The sequence below is a fragment of the Porites lutea genome, chromosome 4 (genome assembly GCF_958299795.1).
Source record: "Porites lutea chromosome 4, jaPorLute2.1, whole genome shotgun sequence".
NCBI classification, from domain to species: Eukaryota; Metazoa; Cnidaria; class Anthozoa; order Scleractinia; family Poritidae; genus Porites; species Porites lutea.
This window is the reverse complement of record NC_133204.1, coordinates 44629178-44649514: the sequence shown is the minus strand read 5'-3', so window position 1 is coordinate 44649514 and position 20337 is coordinate 44629178. Positions and strand designations below refer to the sequence as shown.

The 20337-nt window shown below is 40.2% G+C and overlaps 1 pseudogene; it reads right to left on the bottom strand.

The window, feature by feature from the left end:
• Positions 1-4180: 4180 nt before the first annotated feature.
• Positions 4181-18507, bottom strand: LOC140935852 (TNF receptor-associated factor 5-like; annotated as a pseudogene).
• Positions 18508-20337: the final 1830 nt, after the last annotated feature.

Sequence of the window (20337 nt, the reverse complement as noted above, 5' to 3'; positions counted from 1 at the left end):
TCTTTTAATTATCCTTAATACGATAGAATCGAAAATGAACGCTTGAATTACAAGAAATGTTGAACCTATGTTAAAGCAGGAGTTCTAAGTCTTGTAAGAGGTTGTATGCATCCCCTGTACTAACATCGAGCCCATAAACTGAGGTAAAACTCTTAGTCTAAGAAACAACCAAACAAGAACTACTAATACTGGCATCATTTGCCGAACTCCTCTCACAAATGATATCAGAGAAGCAATATCAGCTGCCATAATGAGAGCTTTGTAAGTTGTTTTACAGTATGTTAAACGAGGGCATGAAAGAAAACAAATGATTCAAGAATGGAAAGCGCTGGTGCGCTTGTTCAAAACAACCGGAAAATAAGTTTTCATAAGAGTCTCACTTTGTCGTCTATATTTTGAAGGCACTGTTTGAGCTACATTTGTGATAAATGCTCAATTAACTTTAATTCACAGATATTAAGTTGGTGTTTTAAGTCACTTATTTATGGGCGCGTCAGTGAAATGAGTGAAGACATAAATTCCGGCCTACAGTCAGTGAACAGCAAAAACTGGCTTACTAGTATGCTGTGATTGCACGATGACTGATTTTCATCTTATAGCATAGTTATATAATATACATTGTTATTTTGAAGTCCTTGAACAAGCCAGGGGGTCATTTAAACTCGGTGAACTTCAAACTTAACCGATCAGTTTCTAATGCAGCGGACATTGATTTTGGGCACTCTCCTAAGTGAAAAGCAATACAGTTTAACTTTGTAAATTTTTGTTCGATTCGCTCGGCGAGCGTATATACTGAGTGATGTCCCGAGTGGGATCAAATGTACCCCAAGTAGTTCATGATATTAAGGCTTACAAGTTTCATTGGCTGACGTGACATAATCATTTCAAGGAATTTGCGCAAGGATTGAAATTAATAAACTTAGATTGCAGCGACGTTATTCATAAAAACGAACACGTGAAAAAAGTAGTCATTAACAGACTCTTCTAGTAGTCTCTCAGTTCAGTTTCGAGCATCTTTGATTGTAAAGGAACTCAGAGAGTTAGAAACGAAAAGGGTAAACGCGCACCTTGCCTTAAGAGCACTAATTATTAGCATTTTCTATGATAAGAGAAGTCAAAATCAGTAACTTTGATAAACTGCAAGAATGCCTTAGTTGAGCTTTCTTTACAGTACTTTTAAGAAAAAACGTCTATAATTCGTATAATTCGATGTATGGGTGTACGAGGCATGTTTAGATACATTCCAAGATACAGTGTAGCTTTTTTACTTGTTTTCCTGTTTGTTAACACACTGTTGTGATGTATCAGTGGTTAAAATCTTTGTTTTGAATCACGCTGTGTGCATGATTTATCGCTAAATTAAACATGAATCTACAAAATGAAAGTTTGATTTAAAGCAGAGAAGTAGTTTTACATTCGCGTGTTCTCTAACGCGCTTGGCAAGACATCTCGGTTTACCCGAGTGGGCGCGACTTGTGGTTGCTTTGCAACAAAGGACATGCATGCTTTAATCAGTACTGGGAACAGAATACTTATGGTGATACGGTTGAATCGAAGGAGACGCAATGAACTTCCTTATTTGTTTCATAAGTAAAAATATACAGCAATATTAAACAGAGACATGCTTATCAAGTTAAGCACAGTCGGCTGATAGAGTCCAAATGACGTGGAACAGCTTTGTTCCTCACTAGACCTGACCCGAAAGACGCTGACGACTGGTTCTAGCTAGAATAAAAAATTTTCCACTGATATACTCGTAAACACATTGTTATCAATCACAGTACGCATACAACATCTTAAAGCCAGTTCAGTGAACTTTTCAGTGTGATTTTCAGTTCGAGTTTACTAAGGCATGTGTTTTACTCTGTAGCTGTACCGCATACTAGATTGCTGGCTTCTTGATTTTAATTTTGATTTTAATTGATAGTGATAAGGTAATTAAGTGCTCCGTAAGAAACTTGAATAGTTAATAGAAACTCTTTGTCAGATGTTTGAACAGTCCTAATAGCATTTATTGACTTATGACGAAAGCGAACAAGTTATTTTCCGAGATATTATTGGCACACATTAGAATCTGTTACAAATGTCAATACATCTTATTTATTAATAAACGGAGCCATGTTATTTCACGTATTTTTATACTTGAAGTTTCACAATATACCTTGACGTTAGTATTTACCGTTGGATAAATCGTTTGGTTTTGTTTGATAAAGTAATTATATTGTCGGCAAACATTAAAGGCAAACTGTTCTTTGTTCATGGACCTCAGTGATTTGTTTTATTTTGTTAATCTTGACAACGTAGCTGCCGATTTTTCGCCCAGCCCTGAATAGGTTAATTAAATAGTCTGTGGCTGTCTGCGCTTAACTCGTTGTCTTTTGTAAACACAGGCGGTTTTTTTTTTCAGGGAAGGCTTTCCGCTCCAACCTCGATGGGTCTTTGTACCTACCCGGCTGGGGGCATTGTCAGAGAAATTCACAACATTTCCACTAGTTTCTAGGACTGTACATGAGGGCAGTTCAAATCAGATATTCAGTAATTACCCAAAACACCTGACATTGGTCCTTTTTACGACATCTCAGGACTCCTTCATCGTAAAACGTCATTGTGGTTTAATCAACAGGTGCTTAGTGCGCACACCTTTCAATCAGACTAACTTTAGTAATACCTCGTGTTTCTTTAGAGAATTTTACTTTTAAGAAAAGGCGTATCTGACAATTAATATTATTTATCATTATCTTGTCAGACTTCAACGACAAAAATTCATTTGCTTTCCTAAAGAATGCTTTGTTTTCGCGCTAAACACGTGTTCTATAACGGGTGCTATAAATGTGCGTTAATTTTAAGGTCTCGGACTGTTCCTTAGAGAGTGTACTATCAGTTTAGTATGGATGAGCTCTGCATGTTTTAACATAAATTCTTGTTGCTCGTTGCGTAATAACCAAAACCTACGTGTGTGGGACGCCTGCTGACTTAAAAACACGACTTGGCTTGCCACGCTCCATCTTGGTGACACGCTTTTTTTTTTCAAGCGGTGAAGATTAAACAGTCTATTTAAACAGCACTCTTTTGAAAAGAGAAAGGCAAATAAACTCTTGTATTTGAATCATTGATTCCAAACACTGTATCCTTTTGTGGGCGAATTTTTGTCTAAACGTTCCATTTAGTTCGTGCCGAGATAATTAATTCTAAAACGGTTATACTTTTTATTACACTGCAAGAGGTATCAGTAAGCACTGGGACTTATGTTTACAAATTGAAGTATGGAAATTTCTTAATATGCATTGAAATCCATAGTGGTACACAAAATTTAGGAGGAAATTCATTTTTTATTGCACGGGAGGGATATCGGTAACCAGACCCATCAACTAAATATTAACAAGTTATTTCATGGCGGCTTTTCTATGTAAGTGGTATCTCCCTTGAGGGGTAAAAGGTTAATAAGACTCGCCGTTCTTACATGAATGCTGCTTAAATTTAACCCTATTGTTTTCAAGTGTAATAAATAGGTATAAATTACCTTTCAATCAATTTGATCTATTAATTGCGGCTCTCAATCGTGACCTGGCGACCTTTAAGAACAATTAGACGCAGTTTATTGTGCGGTGTTTATAATACCTCGGTGTTTGATAGCCTTGGGCCCTTGTGTTAAATTGCTTATTGTGTGTAATCCCTTTCAACATGCCGCAAAACTAATAAAGTTTACGAAAAGCAAACAGGCCATGGAGCGTGACATTGATGCTCATTGAGCTGTATTCTCATTTGGTTAGCAAGTTCTTTACACTGCAAACAAACAATTCCGGTTATCTTGTAAATACAGGTCTTTTTTTTAACTTTTCCTTTATTTCTAAGTTTGCATAATTACATATTTTAAATATCCTCTGCCGACAAATTGCTGAGCTAATTGAGAAGTTGGCGGTCCACCGCCAAAAGGACAGAGGAAATGACTTAAGTCAGAAAAATGGAAGAAAGATAAGGAAAAGAAAGAAAAAACACAACGGGACTTGATAAAATATAAAAGAAGATACAATAATGAAGGTTAATATAACAATAATATAATAAAAGATTACGAATTAACATTGTGAGAGCTTTGTTAAATTATCTTTAAGGGGGTTTCAACATATAAAGTATTCTCCGAATGCAATATATTGTATATTTGTGTTAAAATTTTTCCATCAAAAAGCCTTCTTGAAATTGCACACGTGATCACTTTTCAGACGCCATATTGAGGGCATCCGTGAAAAACCTGGCGACGAGGTTGGAAGTTTCGCTTTCAGCGACTACGTTCTGCTGTTGTTTATTGATTGTTACAAGCAACAGTTTGTGGCTGCGACAACTTGAAATCACTAACTTTCGTTCCCAGAGGCTGCTTTTGGTCACCATCAAGGATCAGGGAACGAAGACCCTCAGGGACGAAATTGAGCGGTGTCGGGGTTTTAGGTGTGAAGAAAATGGCACGTGAACTACACGTGAACAACAGCGCATGTCTTAAAAACTGAGGCCGATTTTCTTTACTCAGTAAAGGACGAGGGAGGAGTTACTGATTGAAATTGAAACCTGTGTAACGGACAATAGAATTTAGCTTGGCAGGGGTATTTTGCAGAACGCCAAATGGCCGCCGAACGCCGACCAACGGCAGGCCCCCAACCGCATGCATTTGCATGTAAAAAAGACTTTAAATGATGTAATCAGTGATGTTTAACCTATAGAAAAAGATGTGCAGAGGATTTCATCCCGAAAAAATTTCATCCACAGGCATGTTGCCCAAAAAGTAATCATGCAAACTGAAAATCCCCTGCTCATAACTTTTCTAAGGGTCTACCTCTTGGTAGGCTGCCCGCGCAAAAACTACTGAAGGGACTGACATGAGCCCGGGCGGGCTGGCACGCTAAATCTTCAACGGTTTGAAAAGTTTTGCACGCTATTGCCTTCGTTTGCTAGACTATAACTAACAGAAAGGAGAGACATACAGTTTGGTTACATAGAATGTCGTATCACAGTCAGTTTATTAATATTTAATTTATACATAGTTAGCCATGCCAATGACATTACAGTATATTACAATACTAGTAGAAGGATCCTGAAGATAAAGAAAAGCCCAAGATACTGACCCAGCTGAGATGAACTGTTCAGTGACCGCTGCCGACAGGCCACATCTTTCACTCCCCTTTGACGCTTTGGATTGATTCTAGTCGCCAGTGCCCCATCATCTTCCCTTCTTTGACTTCTCCATTATATAATACCTTGTGCGTTGCGTACTGCTTAACAAATTGCACCGAAGAACCTGTGAAGAGGTCAGTTCAAAAGGAAGTATAAAACATAACCACGCATTAATCGCTCAGAATGCCGCGACTGAAGTCCGTGACTTTTCTACTCATCGTTGCGGGAAATTCAATTCAGTTAATTACAGTGGAAGACTTTCGGACACTTTTAGTATACGCAAGAGCACATAAGCTCCTGGTATACGTTGTGTCCTGGGTCCACTTGTTGGAATTCTTACTTCTAGTATTACATGAATGTACGTCACAGTTATTAGTATGTGTAATCAAATGGTGACGAGTGAAATTAGGGAATAATTTCACGAGTATACCATTTGATTACCTATTAATATCATGGGTGACGAATTACGTTAGCAATCGAGGATTTTTGACTTGTTTATCCTGGATCGTATCGATCGATCGTGAACTCCACTCTCTCAAACGTTTAGAGCTAAAATTTGGCTTAAGTTTTCAGAATTTTTCCACAACATACCTCTAAGAATCCTTCTTGATGTGCTCTTTCGTGTGTTCAGGTTTTCTAATGCGTCTTTTTATGCCCCGACATCTTCATTCATGACATTTTAAAACTACCTCGCCATCTTGAAACGGAGAAGTACGAAGGTTGCCATGGCAATTTGGTAATTTCACATGTGTAATTACAAATTAACGCTGAAATTTCGCGCCAAAATTAAGGAGTAATTCGTCACCTATGATATTATAAGTAAAAACATGTGATTGAAACTATCAGGAAGAAGCCCGTTTTTGTAAAGATACATAACTTTACTTATTTGATAAGATCTTCAAATTTTCGAATGCGTAAGCTCACAAAAATAGGATTGGCATGTTCATTAAAAGGACTCTTGGAAATTATTCTAATAACCCGTTTTTCAAGAGTAATCAAACGTTTAAGATTTGACTGATAAGTTGAGCCCCAATCAAACACTCGCACAGTGATGTGAATCCTTAAGGATAAACTAAACTATAATAGAGAGTACATTATAAGGAGGTCTTTTTAAGGCAGAAACTTGATTTGTAAAAAATGCCTACTGATTTTGAGACTTTTCTTGCTACGTTCTGTATTTGAGATTTCCGAGATAAGTGTTCATCAAGTATAACTCCTAAGAACAAAACTCCATTTACACGATTAATTTCAATATCATTTATTGAAAAATGTAAGTCACGTTTTTGCCTATTTTGTTTTGTTTAGTTGAATAAAATAAAATTGGATTTTTTTTATGTTAATAGAAACATTATTAGCCTGAAACCAGCTTGATAGTTTCTTCAATTCAACATACTCTTCTGTTTTCTGTTTCTTGTGAGCGACCACCCGGCAGGATCACGTTTGATTGTAAGAACAGTCATGATTGCTCGAATGTCAAAAAAGTTAAGGTTTAAAAAGCGTTCACCAAGCGTGCTAAGAGATTATAGCAGTTGACTTAAGAGAAAGATGGCTGTAATACGATCTGTGCAGTAAAAAAGTTGGATTGTAACATTGATGCAAAATGTTATGGACTACAAAGTTTCAACAGTTCCAAGCGGTATTGGATGTAAGCTAGAGAGGATATCCTCTCTTGATGTGAAACATTTTTGGCAGTTGTCTGTTCGCCTAAGTTTAACTTGTTTGGTAATTATGTCATCACTGCATTCATCAGTTCAGTTTGAGCTTATTTTCTTAATTTTTCCTCTAGACGACCCCCTCCCGTAGGCGACCACTTTGTCGTGCACCAAGGGTGGTCGCTTACGTGAAAGTTGACTGCTAGCCTCTTTCCTCCTTCCCATAAGCCTTTGCGCTCCCTTTGACCGCGCTTCTAATAGGAGACTGAGAGACAACTGACGACGTTTCAGTTTTTTTGTATGGGTAAATATATTAACTCGGCTGAGGCATCCGTTACGTCACTGTCCTATCACTGCAGGTTGACTCTCGATGAAAGATTGCTCTCGTCAGTTGCAAACTTATATTTATGAAACTTTGACAGACGTTTGTATTTCTCCCTATCACCACGTCCGCCGTGTTGGGGCGAGTAATTTCAAAAAGATGAGTCCAATAAAAACTACCCAACAAGTTAGCTTATTTACCGGCATAAGCATGCTTCCTTAGATGGTGCTTTCCCGTTAAAGAACCTCTTCATAACATACAACTACTCGTGAAAAGTGAGCGTTGGTTAGAAGGGGTTGGTGACTTGATCGTGATGACAAGGATGGAAAGATATGCCTCAGTGACTAAAAAATGGCTAAACCAAACAAAGAAATACAAAATACGTCACACCGGCTTCTGATATTCTTAGAAATGACAGTGCACACATCAGGAAATAAATTTTTAAACTAAGTAGGTCTAAGTAGGAGAACGCTTATTAATACAAAGTTAACTTAGCTTAAAGTGTACAAACGTTTGGAGCAAAGGTGTGGTGTTAACGTAAAACCAATCGCTGCTTGTCGGCAACACTTTATCAGTATATTTTGTGTGACATTTACCTGAGATTTTCCCATTTGTAAAAATAAAGGGGCCAATTTCGTCCTGTCCTTTCCCTGTGAACTGATTGCCGTTTTGAAAGGTCATGATGACATTAATGGGCCATTTGCTTCCTGAAGCTCTTTCTCGTCCAAATTCCCTTCCGTCGATGAAGTAACCCTGCCAGTTTCCTATCAAATAATTATCAAAAAAGTCAAAGGGCTATCCAGGACGTGCTAATCACAGAATATCAAACCAGTCTTCAAGCTCTCGTGGACCTAGCATAATGGCGGCCACGAATTTGGTGCCTCTCATTACTTTGCTTTTCTTACTGGATGTTTACGAACTAATTCATCGCAACCGTAGCCTCACTTTTTCCCAAGATAGTCGCTCAACATTCGCTCGAAAGATTTTAACCTAATTGCGAACGGATACCAGCCAAATTTAAGGGAATCCACGAGGTCAAGCAATTTGATGTCTGCCTCTGGAATTCGCTTTGTGGGCATGTTCGGTGAATGGATCATTGACCTGTATCTTGAATTAAGGGTCGTCAAAAGAAGATTCTTTTCTGCTGCAGTAAAGTATACAGTAAATAGGATGTCAACATTTATTATTCTGTAATTCCTTCGTTGAAACTTCTCATCCATGATGGCGATGTAAATCCAAACCCTGGTCCAGATGATGACAATAACTGATAACCAAACGAGCCAATTTGTTATCGAGTTGACAAAGACTGGTCTTAGAAATGGCCAGTGGAACATCAAAATCTCTTGACAGATTCCCAATTTGAGCAAATAAAACTGCTCCTGACGTCCTCGTATCACAGAATACATGAAAAATTGAAAGCATGTTCTCGTCTTCTTTTAACCAATTCAGACGGCTTAAAAATGATATACAGTGTGCCTTAAATTGGAATTTTTCCCGAAAATTTTGACAGAAACTTACAAATCCGGCAGAAAAAGTCAGGGAGGGTAGCTAAATAACCCCCGCTGTATTTAGAGCAAAATCCTCCCACCCGCTTTCCCCTGACGATAGATAATGGTCGAGCCGGAGACAGTACAGACCTCACCTGATGGCAAGGTTTGTGCGCCCTTAGTGGCACGTGATTTTCTGGGCAGTTCCCTCCACTTTGCCTCTGACAGGGTCGACGCTTCATTCGCACACTAGAAGAAAAAGATCGGTAGTAGGTAAGGGATCTATTGTACGTTGATTGGTCGTGTTCGATCAACACCGCGTGTTTTTCCCGCCTTCGAACGGCAGACGTTTCTCCTCGCTCATCGCCGCTGAGGGACGTTTCGCGAGGAGGAACTTCTGTAGCCTGCGCGCAGACACTTAAAACCTATATCCACACTATATGCGATACGTGGGCCGGCTGCACCGCAGGCTAGAACTTTTGCGACTCAGAGACAGAAATTCCGTACTGATGACGTAAAATCTGTCCAGAATCCGGTCATGAGCGCTGATTGGACGTCGGAGTAGTTATATTGTTCTAGCTATTGTTTACAAATGACAGACATAAGACAAAAGGTAAAATAAACGTGATGAATCTACAACAAATTCAACATAGTCAGTACTTGTGGAATATATTCTTCTCTAGAGGAAGCATTTGAGTTTTGCTTCAACTCGTTTGCAAAAGAACACAACACTTTGCCAAAACCGAGCAGGAGAAACGTAAAATTGAACAAATTTGCATTTGGAACCGCATGACTACCGGAGTTAACATGTAAACATTGATTTAAGTCATCAGTATGGAATTTGTGTCGCTGAGTCGCAGACGTTCCTCCTCGCGAAAACGACTCTCAGCGGCAATGAGCGAGGAGAAACGTCTGCCATTCGCAAGCTGGTGTTTTTCATATAATCGGTACTTTTGCTATTCGATATCTTTCCCAAGTTAACCTCGGGGACGGAGGTGGGGGTTCGCATACAAAAGTGACCGGGATTATCGTCGTCGTCTTCTTTAGGGAAAGAAATTGCGGATTTTGGCCTGACTTAGGGTGTGTTCAAGACGGCAAGCCAAAAGCCTATTAAGGTATCGCCCAGGGCAAGAGAAGATGAGTTCATCCTCTCTTGCTTAGGGTTGTACCCAGAAAGAAACCATAACTCCTTCACTGTCGAAGTATGCTCTTCTTTCAGGGGTGAGGGGTCAGGAGCCCATAACCCTTGGTGTCCTTTAGGTGTTCACCGTATTTTCTCGAATAAGCGCCCTCCCGCAAATAAGCATACACTCCCTAGGCCAAAAAATCAAACAAGCGCCCCCCCCCCCCCCCTCGAATAACCTCCCTCCCCTCCCCCATCACTTTCTTTTAATAGAAGGTATGCAAAGAAAAGCTGTTTCTATTGCCACTATATTGATAACTCTGTGTGTAAATTATAAATGGGATTGACGTAGGCTTGATTACCAACAGGAGAACTTAACAAGCGCCCCCTCGATTAAGCGCCCTCCTTCTTATAAGCGCCCATCCTTTCAGCCGAAATTTTAAATAAGTGCTAGAGCGCTTATTCAAGGAAAAATGGTAATTCTAATTTTTCGACAAGCATCTCCGACCTTATTATAAGAGAGTGACCCCCACCTCCACCCCCCGACCCGGTTTATATCAGTTACACTCACCAGTGGCTTGTGTTCCACTCTTTTGTTCGTATTACATTTTGGCCTTATCTGTGTTTTATAACTGACCACTGACGCACTGCAAAATGGCAACCTCGTTTCCAGGATCCTCTCTTTTTCCGGGAACGAGGTAGGACAAAATGGAAAGGATTTGTTTAAAAACAGGTGCACGGCAAAATAACGGGGAAATTGTTTTGTCTAGCATGGCGCATGGTTGGTAAATGTTTGCGAGATGACTGATTTTAATCCACATCAATACCTACACCTACAAGGTTTTGCCTAACGCTTTAATAACCTTCACGGGGTTAGTGGAAATTCATTATTGCTGGTTCTTCCTCAGTCACGCCATCACAAATAAAAGTCAAAACCGAATCTGGGAAACGAAAGGAAGTGAATATGCAAAGACCCTCGCCAAGATTCAGGTCTGTGCAATTTTTCATAGGCGAGATATTAGAAATGATTAATATTTGACCCAAATTTATAGAGTTTTGCATGGAGACGCCATGTTGGTGCCCTTCCCGCGGATGCCTAGACAGAGCTTAGAAATTCAAGCGCACTCTATCCCAAACGAAAAACTCTTTCGAGGTGAAAATTTGTCTGAAGGTTTTTTTTAGCTACTCTAATACTTCAGTCATGAAAGTAAAAACTCAGGATGATCGATAATTCTTTAGTTTGAATTTTGATGACGTCACGTGCTAGCCCCTACAAGTAGTCCCCCATTTTTCCTCAGGGATAGTAGAGCGAGCGAAACGCGAGCGCGCTTGAAAATCACCCCACGCGAGAAAAGGCGTGTCGCCGCGTGTTGCCTTTGCTCGCGCGGGGTGATTTTCACGCGCGCTGGCGTTTCGCTCGCTCTACTCTCCCTGAGGAAAAATGGGGGACTACTCGTAGTCTAGTCACGTGCAAACCAGCAATAAATACATCACCCGTGCACATAGTTACTGTAATTCTATATACCTCTTCTCGGGATACGCTCTGCACTCTACATCGTTCAGTAAATTTGAGAGGATCACGAGTGCACTCTTCATCTTCATGATGCTGTGGATTTTAATAGAGTTAGCTCAGCATTGAACGGGGATTTGTAATGGTTAATTATTAATAAGAATCAATATTTCGAGAAGGCTACATGAAAGGTGTCATGTTTTTGTATCAAACGAATAAAGCAAGAGGTAGTGAGCCCCCCGGGGGGGGGGGGGGGGGTACTCCCTATAATGGCCTATACGGGGAGGCTCCGCCCGAAAGAGGCATCGTATTCACCCGAATAAGTGCCTATAACGCCTCAAGTGCGGCGCTCATCTGAGGGTGGTTTGAAAGCTAGACGAGATAAAGAATTGTATTAACTACGGTATTTTTTTCCGTACTCAGTTAAACTAACAGAATTTATTACATCCCTTTTAAAATCATTGCTGATCCTAGCCAACCTGATTGGCTCTCAGCAGTGTGATTTAATTACGAATCACACTAAATTTTGCCCTAAATCACATCTGTTCAGTGAAGAAGACAAGAACTGAAACTTTCTTGTTTAGTGATTTATTCATATTCAAAAGACGGTGCATTTACAGCAGTTAAAAGCTTGGATAGAGCCTTCTAAACTAGTATCTGAGAGGCGGAGTACCATTTTTCAATAAAAGGCATATGAACGAGGTACCTTGTAAAGGGGTTGGCCCTCGGGGTAGAGCCTTCCCGTATAAAATCATGTTGAGTACCCCCCCCCCCCCCCCCCCGCACGAGAATTGAGCTTGTTTCCATACCCGCTTGTTTCATCGTGTAATCTCTGCTATGGATTCAATACAGATCGATCATAACTTCAAGTCCAGTTTGCTATTCGTTTCGTCAGCAAACTACACATTTACTCAGTGCTCTTAATTGTCATGTCATATTTGGGGCCAAGATTTTTTTGCTGCAAATGATTATCGTTACACAGTTGACGCCCTTATCAACAGTTTGACTAGCTATTGAAATACACACTCGCCTCCAAAATATCGTAATAATCTAAAAGACGCACGCCTCTTGTCTTATAAGTGCCCCTCCTATGCAATACGGTAACCGACAAATTAGATCTGATCTTTGCAGTCAGTAACTTTTGTATTGATGTACTATGTAAGTTATATTTAAATACAGCGAAATCTGTGTGTGATAAATTAAAACAAAAAAGAAAAAAGGAAAGAAAGAAATAGCAACCCTTGGAGGAGGCATAAGGCAGAAAGCTTCGACAAAATTCATGTTATAGTTTTCTAAAACATCATCGCGGCATGCTATCACCTTTAAGCGCCAGAAAGCAAATTCTTCTTCACAGAGCGTACACTGCACAATCCTTTCGCTGCACTCCGTCAAGTGTTTGTCCAAAAACCTCCTCTGCATCTCTTCATTACAATCATCACAAACCACATCTTTGTACTTACATTCGTAGGAATGACTCTAGATTCAATAATGGAAACAGTCCAAGAAAATACAATCATCAGATTTAAAAATATATATAAATAACAAATATTTGCGTCAAGTATAAAAAGCCACTGATTTACGAATGATAATTCCGATCCTGGTTATGTTTGAATAGTCCAATTTACATTTACGGGCGCAAACGAGGCTGGAGCTGACCTTGTTTTGATACAACCCTCTTTGTTTTATCATGTAAATCATTTTGTTCTTATGCTAACTAATGTTAACTAGTATTTTTTAGCAAAAAAAAAAGGTTTGTATCAAAACAAGGTCAACCCAAAGCCTCACGTTCACTCAGAGGCTGGGTTGCTAAGCTCACAAAATTAATGTAAAATGGTCTATTCCTAGTAGGCCTGTCCCGATTGTGTGCGGCAACGTTTGGGCAACTTTTGGCTTTTCGAGCAACTTTTTGAGGTTATAGCAACCTCGAGCAACCTCGAGCAATTTTTGCTTTTCTGAGCAATTTTTGAGCAAAAACTAAGTTTAGAGCACACATAAAGCGCGAAAGAGTCAACGATTTCATAGAAAAATTCAATTTATGCGAATTTCTTCTGAGAATTATGAAAGGATTGTCTTGAATTCTCTTGTTAAGACGATTATCGACCTTTGAACACATGACAACGTTTCGCAGGCCAAAAAAAGCACTTGTTGCCATATGAATAATGAATTGAATTTGATATTTACTACCCTTAAAATTTCTCGCATAATTGCGAGCATCTCTTTAAAGCTTACTTCAAGCTATAGAGTGTTTTCACTCACGTGGCCAGCATCTATGCAAATTTACAAGAACAAAAGAAAGCGTTTGCATAAGAAAAGAGTACAACTCCCAGAGGATTGGTTTGGGACACCAACATGGCCGCCGTGACGTCATGTGAAAACACTCTATTTTTTCTGGACCGATGTTAGCATGGTTAGTACTGTGAAGAACAAAAAATAAAGCCTTAAATTCACTTGACGTTTTTTTTAATATGCAGAATGATTTCGGTAGCAAATTTTAGATTTTTGGTAATTTTTTAGCAACTTTTAAGCATTTCAGTAATAAGCAACTTTCCAGCATTCTTGACGAGCACAGCCGGGACAGGCCTAATTCCAAGCCTGGTATACGTTTTATATGCAACCAACTAGCTAACTAGAAATACGAATGTCGCCTCAACCCTCACAAAACTCGGATTTTTAGTAGCGCTACTCAAGTAAAGCCGTTTAGGGCGGGGTTAGGAACTGGATGGGTGACCCGAATAAAAAACAAGTCAGTGCAGGAGCCGATTACTCCAGCTCAGTAATTATGATGATGATAATGATGATGATGATGATGATGATGATGAAGACTGTCGGCGTACCTATTTCAAAGAGCCTGGATTTTTTTTCTTTTTTCAACTGCTCAAGTTAAAAATTTTAATCTCAGACTGTGATTATTACTACTACTTCTTTGTTGTCCTCCTCTACTGTTCGTTACTTTTTTTCATTGACTAGTAAAACTTTGAGTTTGCTAGAAAACTTATAAACTGAAGGTAATAGCGGAAGTTTCCAGGTCTAGAATAAAACATCGCCAGCGCAAGGCCGTGCGATTCGATCAGTTTCTATAAATCCCCAAAGACACCGGGCAGCCTTCGAGGACTATTCAGCCAGAACCGGGAAACTGCAGACGTCGTGTATATATCCCAAGAAACCCTTAAAAAGTACGCCTAGTCTACCTCGTAATGGCGTAATTGTCCCATCCAGTCACAGCCTCTTTCGTTCACCTTGCATTTGACACGGTGAGAAAGTATATCTCTCTCCCAGGCCACGTCACGAAAAAACTGTAGTAAGAAGGAAAAACAAAAACATAAGTGCATGTTCGACACTTCAAAATTTCCTTGTAACTTCAAGCCAGTCAAGCTGCTTAGTTCTCCTTGTTGGGTATGCCGTCACTTTTGGCCCGAGGTAATTGTAGTGTTTTGCTAGTATACAAGTTGTCATTTAGGCCCTAGCTAAACACTTTTGGACTTCTTCAACTTGAGAGAAGGTTTATTCAAACACAGCTGAAATTTCCGGACTTACGCGACACCGGTTTAAAACTCCACGAAGTCAGAGTACTCTGTTGTTAAAAAATGTAACTCATAAACGCTTTGGACTCAATGAAATGCTACTAGGGAACTTACACCCAGACTCTAGTTAAAGCTTTTGGATCGTCCTTCGAGTGATTTATAATTGCTTTAAACTACCAAGTAGTGGGAGGAGTTCAGTAATTTTTTTCGCGGCCGGTTTTCAAAAATCCGGGCCCCGGTTGTTCAAACGACGGATAGTGTTGTCCAACGAATAAATCACTATCTAGCCGATAAGTATTAGTAAAAAAAAATTGCGTTACCCACGGGATAGGGATTTATCCAGTAGATAGTGTTTTCAAACTTTGGAACAAATGGGGCCAGGTGTTTTTAGTATCATCAGTAAATGATATAAGTATATTATATTCGGAAATGGACTTATGCTTGACTGAAAAAAAATTCACATGAAATGGGAAAGGCGCCGCTCGGTACGGATGGGACAGACTGTCTTCCAAAAGTTTGTAGCAAAATAAGTTACTCACCCTCCCTCATGGGGAATAGGATATCTATCCTGTGGGCAGAGAGGATGATGACCTTCCCTGAAATAGAAAGTGGAAGAGTCAGCGCCGGCCATTCAAATGAAGTAAGATTTAGAATCACCTTGTATACGGCAAACAGCAAACGTCAATTTGTATCACGTGACTTGTCGTTTACTGCTCATTACAAAAAGAAAATAATAATTGGTTTCACGCCAGTTTCATCCATAAGAATCGGTTTGCACAGCTTTCATTTCCGTTCAATTTTGAGAAATTGTCAGATTGAATCTGACGTTTGCTATTTACCGTAAATTTAGAGGGTTTAAGCTTCACGTATACAGCAAACGACAAACGTCAGATTCAAGTTGAGAATTTCTCAAAATAGAAAAAGAGCAGATCCACCGCTGTCTTTTCGTTGTCGGTTGTCGACAATGAGCCGTTTCTAAAATGGCCTTAGAGTCGGGTCACCCAAGCAGGAGGGTTACCCTAGTAATCACACATTTCTTCTACTTTACTGGACGTGTTTACCACAGGCAGACCACCCTCTGTTCGTGGGGCATTTGGTGTTTCTGAAATCTGAACATCGATCTTTTGTGCGGCTGATTATTGCCTACCTTTTCTGTCCACAGTTCACCCACACAATCTGTTTGTGTAACCGATTTTAATTATTCGCGAAGCGAGGGCTTTTAGGATCCTCTCGTAACGAATTTTTATAATTTTGTAGAAATTCGCATCGTGCGTGGAATGTGCGTGGATCGCACAGCGAGAGACACGAGTCGGTTAGGTGTAAAAGTTACGTTCAAATCTGTACTTTGAAGTAAATTGTAGCCTCCCTAATGTTTATGTGTTTTCTTTGAGTACAAAAGATCGATGCTCAGATTTCAATAACAACAACTGTCACAAGAACAGAGGGTGGTCTGCCTGTGTGAATTACAAGGCAGATTTCAGTCTTCTCCAACGTAAACGTTTTCTCGGAATTTTTTCTGGCATACTTCTATTGCCGTAAATCCTCTATTAAGCCCCTCCTCTCAAATGAGCTACCCCCCGTCTCAAATAAGCCCTCCTTTTTTTCAGGAAAGGAAACTTAATTAGCCCCTTCTCTCTTTTAAGCGTCCCTCACCTCCCCCTCATTATTATTCACTATTAAAAGATAGACGTTTTTAATCACTGTAAAACGTTGTGTGGCCTGATACAATGTGTGATCAGACCTAGGCCTCTCCTGGTTGTGGTTGTAAACTCCTGGAAAGTTGCTTAATGGAATGCTAAAAAGTTGCTACCTAAATTTCAAAAGTAGCACCGAAATTTCCCCATATTTTTATATAAACGCCAATTTAAAGCTTTATTTTTTGTTCTCTACAATAATTACTAACATCGGCCCAGAAAAATAGCTTGAAGTTAACTTTAAAGAGATGCTCGCAATTATGGGAAAATTTCGGGGGTACTAATAATTATTCATACGGCCACAATTAGATTTTTAGGCCTGCGAAACTTTGTTATATGTTCATAGATTGAATTATATGTTTTCAAGAGAAGACAATCCTCTCTTAACCCTCTGAAGAATTTCGCAGAAATAGAATTTTTCGTGCTTGATATGTGCTCTAAACTCAAAAATTGCTCAAAAAGGAAAAAATTGCTCGAGGTTACTAGGACCTCAGAAAGTTGCTCCAAACTAAAAAGCCAAAAGTTGTCGAGTACAATCAGGACAGGCCTAATCGGACCTGATACCAGAAATTTAGGCAAAAAACAAAAACAAACAGCTTAATTTTTTACTGGACTTTCCAGTAAAAAAAATTACGGCGCGATTTGTTGAATAGGAAGGGTCCACTTTAAAAATCGCAAAAATGCATTTATCATCAGTCAAATCGCATTGATTTGCATTATTGCTGACTGATAGTTGCAGGTTTCCTCAAAGTTTTCGCAGCCTTTGCATTGAAACCGAAAAAGGAAGTTATGAGACAAGTTCGTCATAGATCACAGTGCTGGAAATTACAACGGGGCCACACTTACGTCTGCGACGCAAGCTTAAGCCACAAAAACCGTTGTTGAGTGCATCACACCAAAGTTAAAATTCGACAAATCTCGGAAAATCTCTGTGTGTAGTAGACATAAAAATACGCGAGCAATGTTAAATACAAGCAGTTAAATGGCCTGCCACCGCGGTACGTAGTCCCGTAATCGAGATGAGCAAGAATGGTTCAGGTAAAAGCCTTTAAACGAACTGCCACCGTCGTCCGCAGTCCCGCGGAAGTCGCCGAATAATAAGTTTAGTAGAATGGCTTCTTTATTTAACCTAAGCTAGCTGGCTTGGTTGGGGTTTGTGGATTAAAGAACGAGGTACATTACATGTGTATACTGTGTAGTGTGCTTGTTTCGCTTCACGTTAGAGTGAATTCGACGTAATTCGTGTAGCTCGTTTCCTATATGCTAATGAAAATCGCTAAGCTAATGAGAAGAACAGTGAAGAAGGCATGCACCAAACTAAACCGACTGCTACAAATTCTTGATCATGTCGGTTGCTGATTTTTCTCAGGACGCCGGAGTTTCACCCGTGTTTCTCCCGAACAAATATGCAAATAATGGGAAACGCATGTCGCTGATGCGGCAATTTTCGTCCGGCTGTGGTAAACTGAAAAGTTCACAAAAATCAGCAATTTTGCCTCGTACAGAATGTTCTTGGTTCAGATAAGTACCATTTGTTTTGGAAAAGTGCCGTACATTCCAACGTGAATCGCTCGTGAATACAGAAGCCGGTCACAACAATATTGTGCGCCTGATTAGCATATAAGAAGCGGGTAATACAAATTCACTCTATTGCTTATCGCTAAGAAAGGACGCAGTTGAATGTCTACAGCTGTATTAAAATATGTAAATCATAGACTACGGCGGAACTGCGGTGGCAGTTTTTTATGTGGACGGGTACTACGTTTTACATGCGTATTTTAAATGGGTCAAGCTAAAAAATAATCATGCCGACCTGAATGCCCCTACCAAGCATTCTTCACAGAAGCGATGGCCACAAAATGTCTGCACTGGGTTCCTCATAGCGGTGAGGCAGATAGAGCAAGTTTGCCCAGGAGAAGGCTCATCAACAAACACAAAATCGTACCCTCCGAAAGGGAGTTCATCGAAGTACTGCTCATCTTGTACTGGTGCCTCTTCTGGTTCCATCGTCGAAACTAAAACGAAGAGCGGATAGTTGGGGCGGAAGTTGAGTAGAGTTCATTTTGGAGCCCGCTAGCCTTCCATTTGCTGACAGCGGTCGGCGTAACATGTAAGGTCCGTTTATTTTTAGATCTGTTGCTCGTCATAAATTCCTTTGAACCCGACAAAGTCTATTGTTGCAATACATTTTTATTACTTAATAAATGTCACACAATCAAGACTTGGCTAAGATATCAAGAACTAGGAGGAAAGATCACACCAGTCCAGAAAAGTTGGCCTGCAATTTCAGTGTTATTCACTTCGTAGTTGATATGGAACATCATTCACCTGACTGGGCCCCGCATACGCAGGATGTTTGTAGAGGAAGAGTGTTTGGGTTGTTCAATTTACTGTCAACAAAGAAAGTCAGTGTAATACTGATTGTTGCTGTGGAAAGCACATATATTCACTGCAAAGAGGTTTGTGAATATGTATTAATACACAGGATAACTTGTATTCCAAAAGGTTCCTAGTTGTTTGGTCAGTAAAGATTTGTGAATAATACATTTAAAATGTTGAACTCTTCAATTTCCGTGTCTGGCCTTCAGCTGTATCAATCAAGGTAGTCCTTAACAATATTTACTCAACAGTCATGTTGAGATTAAAAATATCACGTTGTTTTTTTCCAATTTGGACTTGTCACTCACTTCATAGTTGACCTGTAATAGTCAGGCTTACCTGCACAGATCCTCCTTGGGCATATTTTTTTTGGCCAAAACTCGCAGGAATATATTTTTTTGTTGATAATTTTCCGGGGAAACTTTTGACTTTTGCCCCATCCCCGCCCCCATCACTTTTCTAATGGTCCATCCCTAACAATGACCGAGACCAGGTTTTATGAACCCGCGAGACTGAGCACCCGGCACCCAAAGCTTTGTTTTCACTAAAACCGCTGAACGCCACAACCCGGTTGAGGTCATTATTATCCAAGGTCTTCCCCATTCACTCAGTTCGCCTGGTCAATAGAGAATAATGAGATCCTCTCTAGACGCGACTCATTTTCGCCGCTCCGCGGCTTGCTCTCTTTCACGCGGAGAAAAATTTCAAGAAAAACCCTTTGGGACCGGGGTACTCTTTTTAGAATTGTCGGTGCTGGAATTTTTAAAAAAGGCAAACTTAGCCGCAGGACTTTGAGTCTTCGTTCCTTGTAAAAGGCTTTTTGAAACTGCACTCGTGACCGCTTTTCAAGCGCCATATTGAGAGAGACAAACTTAAAGTAAGGGGCACACATTCACCAACCGACGGCCTGGCCAGTACCTCACGCATGCGCACGGCCAAATCACCCGGGCAGTAGCAGCCATGGCCAGCTGTTTCGTCCTTATTGGGGCTCATCAGCATTACTTTGTCCGTACTGAGTTCCGACGGCTATGCCATGCTTATGAGCCCAAATAAGGGCGAAACCGCTGTCCATGGATGTCACTGCCCGGGTGATATGGCTGTGCGCATGCGTGAGGTACTAGCCAGGCCGTGGGTTTCACGAAGCCGTGGGTTGGTGTATGTGTGTCCATTGCTTTAAGTTTATCATATTGAGAGAGGCCGATTGACGACGATATGCAGAGTTTGCGGTTTGTTGTTCAGAAGTTACGAGCAATAGTTTGCGGCTGTCGACAACTAGTTGGCGTCACTGACTCCAATCGGTGTACAATCTCTTTCCCAGAGGCTGCGATCCTTTTGGTCAGCACCAAGTGTCAGAGGGAAACGAAGACTCTGGGGATGAGATTGAGCAGTGCAGGGATTTAGGTGTGATTGGAGTGAAGAAAATGGCAGGTGAACAATAGCGCATGTCATAAAAACTACGGCCGAAGTTAACGATGAAAGGAATTTGTCA